Source organism: Triticum dicoccoides, chromosome 2B (assembly GCF_002162155.2).
Source record: "Triticum dicoccoides isolate Atlit2015 ecotype Zavitan chromosome 2B, WEW_v2.0, whole genome shotgun sequence".
NCBI classification, from domain to species: domain Eukaryota; kingdom Viridiplantae; phylum Streptophyta; class Magnoliopsida; order Poales; family Poaceae; genus Triticum; species Triticum dicoccoides.
The window spans coordinates 11,935,952-11,943,710 of NC_041383.1; positions in this window are offsets into that span (position 1 = coordinate 11,935,952).

A 7,759-nucleotide genomic window follows, 5' to 3' on the forward strand; every position below is an offset into this window, starting at 1 on the left:
TCATGGCCGCAGACCGTGTCCTGTCACGGCGGCGAACGATGGGTCATGGATAACGCCTTGGCAACGTGGTGATCCGGCAGAAGCAGCCATGCACGTAGGGGATGCGGAGGGAGGCCTGACGTTGGCGCTAGAGGCTGGAGCAGATCGCCGGAAGTCTGGTCGTGCTCAGTTTGGTGAAAGGACATGGAGAGCGATGTGCACATATCTGCCAATCAATCTTGTGCAGCTTGCCGATGGCCTGGGTATGTTAACTTTTTTGATACGTCACTTATTTTTATACTACCAAGTGCCGAGCATTTTTTGGATTTTGCCAATTGATTTGATTTATGTACGTTTGTGTTTGTGGAAGATCATAATTTCCTTGCATATCCAACATTGAATGGGAATGTGGTATTTTCAACTCTTAGTAAAAAATGTTTTCAGTAATTTTAAAATTTCTTAATGTCAGAGTGCAAAAATGACACAATCAATCTTTTTTTATTGAATTAGAATGTGAGAGAAGTATGTTTATCTCCTGTTGTAAGAGTTTGAATGTGTTTGAATAGTAAAGCATAAATGTGAGATGATCTCCTTTTAAATCTTATACTATCACATGAGTGATTGATGATGTTTATTATTTTGCATTTTGACATACATTGATAAAGTCAGGTCAATTAAAATATATGCATATTCTAAATCTAGCAGGTAGCTGCCTTCAACTTCAATGGGTTGCCGGCTTCCCATTCCCTCAGGTCGGGGATATTAGTCCTGGATAGCAAGGTAATTGCTTTATATTTTTTTATGGAAAAATCAAATCCGTTGTTCATATAAGGAGATGAAAACACTTTAATTTTTCCAAGTGTATACGCCTTGAGATTTTTGAATGTATATATTAGTTGATATGGGCCTAAGCTATCACACTTCTTTTTGGCTTACCAAGTAAAATCATAGTGCTAATTTTTTTATAAGCCAAGTTTGTATTTAATCGATAGCTAAAGTCTATTTTTGTACACCGTCACATTAATAATAAAATGGCATGTAATTCATGGTGATTGCACAGAAATAATCATTAACAATTGTCATCATCAAAATATCAGGTATATATATCCCGTTGCAACGCACGGGCTTGCAACGCACGGGCAATTACCTAGTTGTAAAAATGAAAGACAAAACTCTGCATTTTAGGACCAGTCAGCCGCTCCCAGATTCATGACGGATCCCATGACGGATCTACTTAAACTATCATGGTCTATGACGATTTTTAGGAACGTCGCCGGAAATTCGTCATGGATTAACAGATTTTTTATAGTGTAACTTGTATTAGGTGAGTCAAATTGACGACCTAGGGGTACGCGCACGCCCTATAAACTGAGAGAAAGGTAGTAAGAGGAATTGGCATGAAAGTCCGCAGCATCTTTTTTGTCACCATGATAAGACAATAAAATATTTATCTATATCTATATCTATTCTATATCTATCTATATCTATATCTATGTCTATTCTATATCTATCTATATCTATACTATACCTACTAATCAATCGAAGTATGTTTATCTCCTGTTGTAAGAGTTTGAATGTGTTTGAATAGTAAAGCATAAATGTGAGATGATCTCCTTTTAAATCTTATACTATCACATGAGTGATTGATGATGTTTATTATTTTGCATTTTGACATACATTGATAAAGTCAGGTCAATTAAAATGTATGCATATTCTAAATCTAGCAGGTAGCTGCCTTCAACTTCAATGGGTTGCCGGCTTCCCATTCCCTCAGGTCGGGGATATTAGTCCTGGATAGCAAGGTAATTGCTTTATATTTTTTTATGGAAAAATCAAATCCGCTGTTCATATAAGGAGATGAAAATACTTTAATTTTTCCAAGTGTATACGCCTTGAGATTTTTGAATGTATATATTAGTTGATATGGGCCTAAGCTATCACACTTCTTATTGGCTTACCAAGTAAAATCATAGTGCTAATTTTTTTATAAGCCAAGTTTGTATTTAATCGATAGCTAAAGTCTATTTTTGTACACCGTCACATTAATAATAAAATGGCATGTAATTCATGGTGATTGCACAGAAATAATCATTAACAATTGTCATCATCAAAATATCAGGTATATATATCCCGTTGCAACGCACGGGCTTGCAACGCACAGGCAATTACCTAGTTGTAAAAATGAAAGACAAAACTCTGCATTTTAGGACCAGTCAGCCGCTCCCAGATTCATGACGGATCCCATGACGGATCTACTTAAACTATCATGGTCTATGACGATTTTTAGGAACGTCACCGGAAATTCGTCATGGATTAACAGATTTTTTATAGTGTAACTTGTATTAGGTGAGTCAAATTGACGACCTAGGGGTACGCGCACGCCCTATAAACTGAGAGAAAGGTAGTAAGAGGAATTGGCATGAAAGTCCGCAGCATCTTTTTTGTCACCATGATAAGACAATAAAATATTTATCTATATCTATATCTATTCTATATCTATCTATATCTATATCTATGTCTATTCTATATCTATCTATATCTATACTATACCTACTAATCAACCGAAGTGCGTTTCGCCAATTTTTTTCATCCATTCACCGCTTAAAATAATTTTTTTCTATCCGAGGTGGTATTAAATTCTTATGCGTTTGTCTTCTAGAAAAAGAATTTTCATACGTGGGCCACGCCCACTAGCCCAATGAAGCCAACCCACTTATTTTTTTGCCCACGCAGATGGGAAAATTTTATTTTCCGCACAAGATGACAAATTGATGGAGCTTCGCACAGGACAACCAACAATGCGCGGGCCTATTTTTATTTCTTTCGGTGTTTTACTTCCATTTTTATTCTCCTCCCCCAATATCTTTTTTCCCTTCCAAGTTTATTTTTCTTATAAAATTTATTTCACAAATCCAAAATTCTTAAGAAACGTCCAGAATTTAGTAAAAATCAAAATTTTTAAAATGTTAAGAATTTCGAAATTTTGTTGATATTTAGAAAAATATTCAAAACATGAAAAAAGTTTCCCATTTCTTTCAAAAAATTTATTATTTTTCGAAAAATTGTTAGATATTTCTAAAAGTAAAATGGCATTTTAAAATCTTCTCTAAATTCGAAATTCTTGGTTTAGTTAAATTTTAGCAATTCAAAATAATGTTAGCATATAAAAGGTACATACTTTAGAAAAATGTTATGAATTTTCAGCACATGTTCCTGTTTTAAAAAAATGTTCACAAAATGAAATTATGTCCCTGTTTCTATAAAAACAATTTTTTGTTTTCAATAAAGGTTGTGAATTTAATAAGATGTTCTTGTTTCAAATTTTGTTCGCGATTTTCTGTAAGTGTACATAATTTTCAAAAACATGTTCAGGATTTAAAAAATAGTTCATGTTTCCTATAATATTCAGATACTTCATACCTTTAAATCTCCTATGTTGAAAGGAAAAGTAGATTGAATAATTCATGGGTCTTCTCTAGCATACGATGACGTAAAAAACTCTTAATTGCCCTCAATCAATGAATGGAAAAATAGCGGATTGATTACTTCACACCCAACGAAACCGAGAAGCTAAAATTTCCTTTTTCACATGCACACAAGGTTTTGCTTGCACATGTAATTCTCACTAACTTTAAATGCACATTATTTTTTCTCCCATTGCAACGCACGGGCATATGTGCTAGTTCTTTCAATGAAAATTGGTTCTATATGATCAGTCATCCAAATAGCTCATGTCTTGTATACTCCTTGTAGTGTTGCTAATATATTTGGCAACTGATTTAGAACTCTTCTAAGGGTGGTAGAGCTTGTCATTATTTGATCATTTTGGCTATGTAGAAATGATAATGTTTTCAACGATAAAAGTACTTCTCTTATGCGATTATTTACATATGTACCTGGACTCTTCGTTTATGGTCCTCTCTATACCGCGTGGAGAATAGAGACCTATTTACAAAGGTGTGTACACAATTGGAGGCTACAACAAGGGTTACTTTTACCCACATGGATGGCAGCATGGTCTTATGATTGCCCCCTGACTTTAGGCGTTATGCGTACTGTACATGTTTCTTTGTATTTTACCTTTTCATTTTTCGTTTGAGTGAGAGGACATTGTTTGGCTGTGTGCATCTTAGCTATGGAGAGATCGGGTGTAATGCTTAAATCTTTTAAGTAATAAAGCTCCCTTTTCAGAAATTGTGTTGAAATATGTGTGAGTCATAGTGCAATTGGAGTTGTAGTTAGCACATACTTGGGTATTTGAGTCGGACACATGTAACTCAAACCTACTATATGAAGGCAGCGCGGGGTAGCCAAAATAGATGAGACACAAACTGGTATGCTAGACAGAGATGCCGAGAGGGAACGGTCCGACCGCCCATGGCAGGTGCAGCGTAATGTCACGCTGGTTGGAGTGTTGTCTGACAGCCTTGGAGGGCTTGTTGTCAACTATGTATCATGTGATTTGGTACATGAGTAGGAGCACCCGCAGTCATACAGGGGTCATGTAGCTATGTTGGTGATCCTTGTTAACATACTTTGATGTCGTACTCATGGTTGTGATATTGCTTGTCCTCAGTGAATTGATGTCCACTTCAGAATAATTTTAACAAATGGTATCAAGAATGAGGTTTTGGAAGAGGTTGCGGAATTTGATCTAGATGATGACTTCATGGGCGACTTGGGGGAGCCAACCCTAGTCCCACTCTCGCCGCTGCCGCCGGTAGCCCGCGCACTAGTGCAGAACCGGACTATAGCACCGTTTCGTAAGGGCCTTCAGTCCCGGTTCTGCAACCGGCACTAAAGGGTGGGGACTAAAGGTCCCCCCTTTAGTACCAGTTCTGCCCGAACCGGGGCTAAAGGCCCACCATGTGGCACGAGCCAGCGCGGTGGTCTGGGGGACCTTTAGTACCGGTTGGTAACACTAACCGGTATTAAGGATAATTTTATTTTTGAATTTTTTTATTTTTTTCATAAAAAAATTGAACTTTTTTTTTTCTGATTTTCAAAATTTTGAATTATTTGACGATTTTGTCTCTAATCACCGCTCATCATTCCAAATCGTCTAACTTCCAGCCGGTCACCGATCCCTCTCACTACTCCAGCCTGAGCACGCTTAACTTTCGAGTTCTATTATCCCTAGTTTCCAAGTCTGCACATGTTGTTTACCTGACAATAGTAAGCTGTCAATCCTATTAACCATCAGGAATATATATTATGCATGAAGACATGTTTCACCGTTTTAGTTTGAAACTATTATTGTAAAAAATTATTATTATTTAGTAACTGAAATATTTCTTGAATAAATAGTTTGACCATAGTTTGACCAGATTTGACCATAGTTTGACCACAGTATTAACACTAATATTTCTTGAATAATTAGTTTGACCAGATTTAACAAAAATTTAAAAAAACTGAAATTTGAGCATATCTTTTTCCTTTTAGAATTTGAGGATTCTAAAAAATTGCAAACAGGCCGTAGGCGGTCAAAATCGGATGCGGATTGTCGTGCTGATTTTTTTGATATATTATGCTTTTTTTTGACATCGTATGCAAAAGATATGGCTGTTTTACATTTTCATAACACTTTTTTGTAAAATATGTCTAAATTTAAGTTTTTTCTATTTTCCTAATTAGTAGATGTAGTAACATAACTACATCTCGAAGGATTTTAATTTTTGAAATTTTTACCATTTTCTTTTGCTTTGTACAAAACTGAAAAGGCGGTCCATGGGGGCGGGGGGTAGAGTTTGAAAACGGGCCCTTTAGTCCCGGTTTGTGTCTCCAACCGGGACTATTGGTCAGACCCTTTTAGTCCCGGTTCGTGGCGCAAACCGGTACTAAAGGTTAACCCTGTAGTACCGGTTTGTGCCACGAACCGGGACTAAAGGGGCTCGTGGGGCCCCGGCCTGACGCCATCCTGCCACCACCCCTTTAGTACCGGTTCGTGGCACGAACCGGTACTAAAGGTTCAACACAAACCGACATTAATGCATAGCCGTTTGAACCGGGACTAATGTTACCATTAGTACCGGGCCGAAATTGAACTGAGACTAATGTCTCTCACATTAGGTCCTTTTTCTACTAGTGGCGGTGGCACCGGGCTCCGTCTAGTCTTGCTAGGCCGCTATGGCTCATCGGCACGAAGCTCTAGATCAAACCTAGCTACATCATGTTGGCACAGCCCGAGGAAGAAGAAGACTCTCACACACGCAAGATAGAAGAACACACACAGGAGCTTGGCACCGCACACAACTTGTGCCACTTTTCTATATTTCTTCTCACTCACAAATGAAGTGGATTACAAAGTCTTAAGTTGCCGGACTAAACACAACAAACACGAACCCACTAAGCCACGCACTCACTTTTGCATGCAACCCCACGGTCAAGCCACACACATCGGCTGAACCACGACTAGCTCCACTAGCCGGTAGAAACGGCAGCTGATAACCATCTCTCTGGCCACTCGGTTTCGGCCGATCTCCTCGCTGCTGGAGATAACAAGGCTGCTGATTACCAGGTCCACAACTAAGCCGTTCTAACTAATCTTATCCATGCAATACGTGCATGCTACTAACCTCACGGACGGCCACACATGCATCCATTTGTTCTAAGACTCACTTAACTAACAGACCACTATCTAGCTTGCATGTTTACATATACCCACATTTCTACGTGCACAAACTGCCGCAGCCAGAAGTCTTCAACTTAACTACATGCATGAACGAAACTAATGCAACGAAATAAACATGATGAATACCTAGACAACAAGGTAAACTCTATCACATCACGATGCACCCTCTCCGGGAGCGGATTACTCACGGGGGCTGTATGGAGCTCCTTCGTCTTCAGACCAACCAACGTGGCATTGGGGGGCATGGCGCTTCCTACTCCAGATCTGAGTTGTTGCTGCCATTCCGTAGTTGGTGTGGTTTGGCTTGGACGCGGTCACTGTTCTGGGCTGCCTTTGACAGTAGGTCGGGGCTAGGGTTCCCTATCTAACACAGCTCGCAATCGTCTTGTCTCCGCCAAACAAGGCCTTCTCTCTGTTGGTTGTCTTCATGGCTCGAGATCTGGCATCGCGGTGGTAGTCCATGGCCGACGTCGGTTAGGTTCTGGCTGCAGGTGAGCATGCAACAGTGGGGTTGGTACTTATGGTGCGAAATATGTAAGTTGGTCCATGACCAGCATGACAGCGGGTCGACTGGCAGTGTGCTTGTGGCTCGTTGTTGGAACTCACGCCGCTTGCCGTCGGTCAGATCAACGTCGAACGCCGGTGTAACTAGCCAGAACAACCAAGTACGCAATACCAACGTATGATAACATCGTCCAACCAGTGGTTCATCCCCGACTTCCAGAAAAAAGAAATTTACATCCAGACTCATCTTCACTGGTTTACCGCCCCCGCATACTTGAACTTGATCCCCTCACCGAGACATACAGACGACCTAGACTACACTGACAAACCAATATGTAGACTCCACTAACATATTAAAAAATACTAAGACACGACCCTTAACCTTGTCGCCGTTCCCATCCTTAGAGCAACCTTGAGTCATCATCAACATCTCCCACTATGGTCTGGTATGCCTCTTTCTTCTTCTTCCGATTAGGGCAGTAACGCTTGATGTGTCCAAATTCTTGATAACTCCAGCCCTGAACCTTAGATTTAGGAGGACTTCAACCGCGCTCCCTTGCTAACCACTTTGACCTTGTCAACAAAAGTTGGGCAGGTGATCCCGGCGGCGGCGAGGAAGGGAGGGGTAGGTGAGCCCGGCGGCGC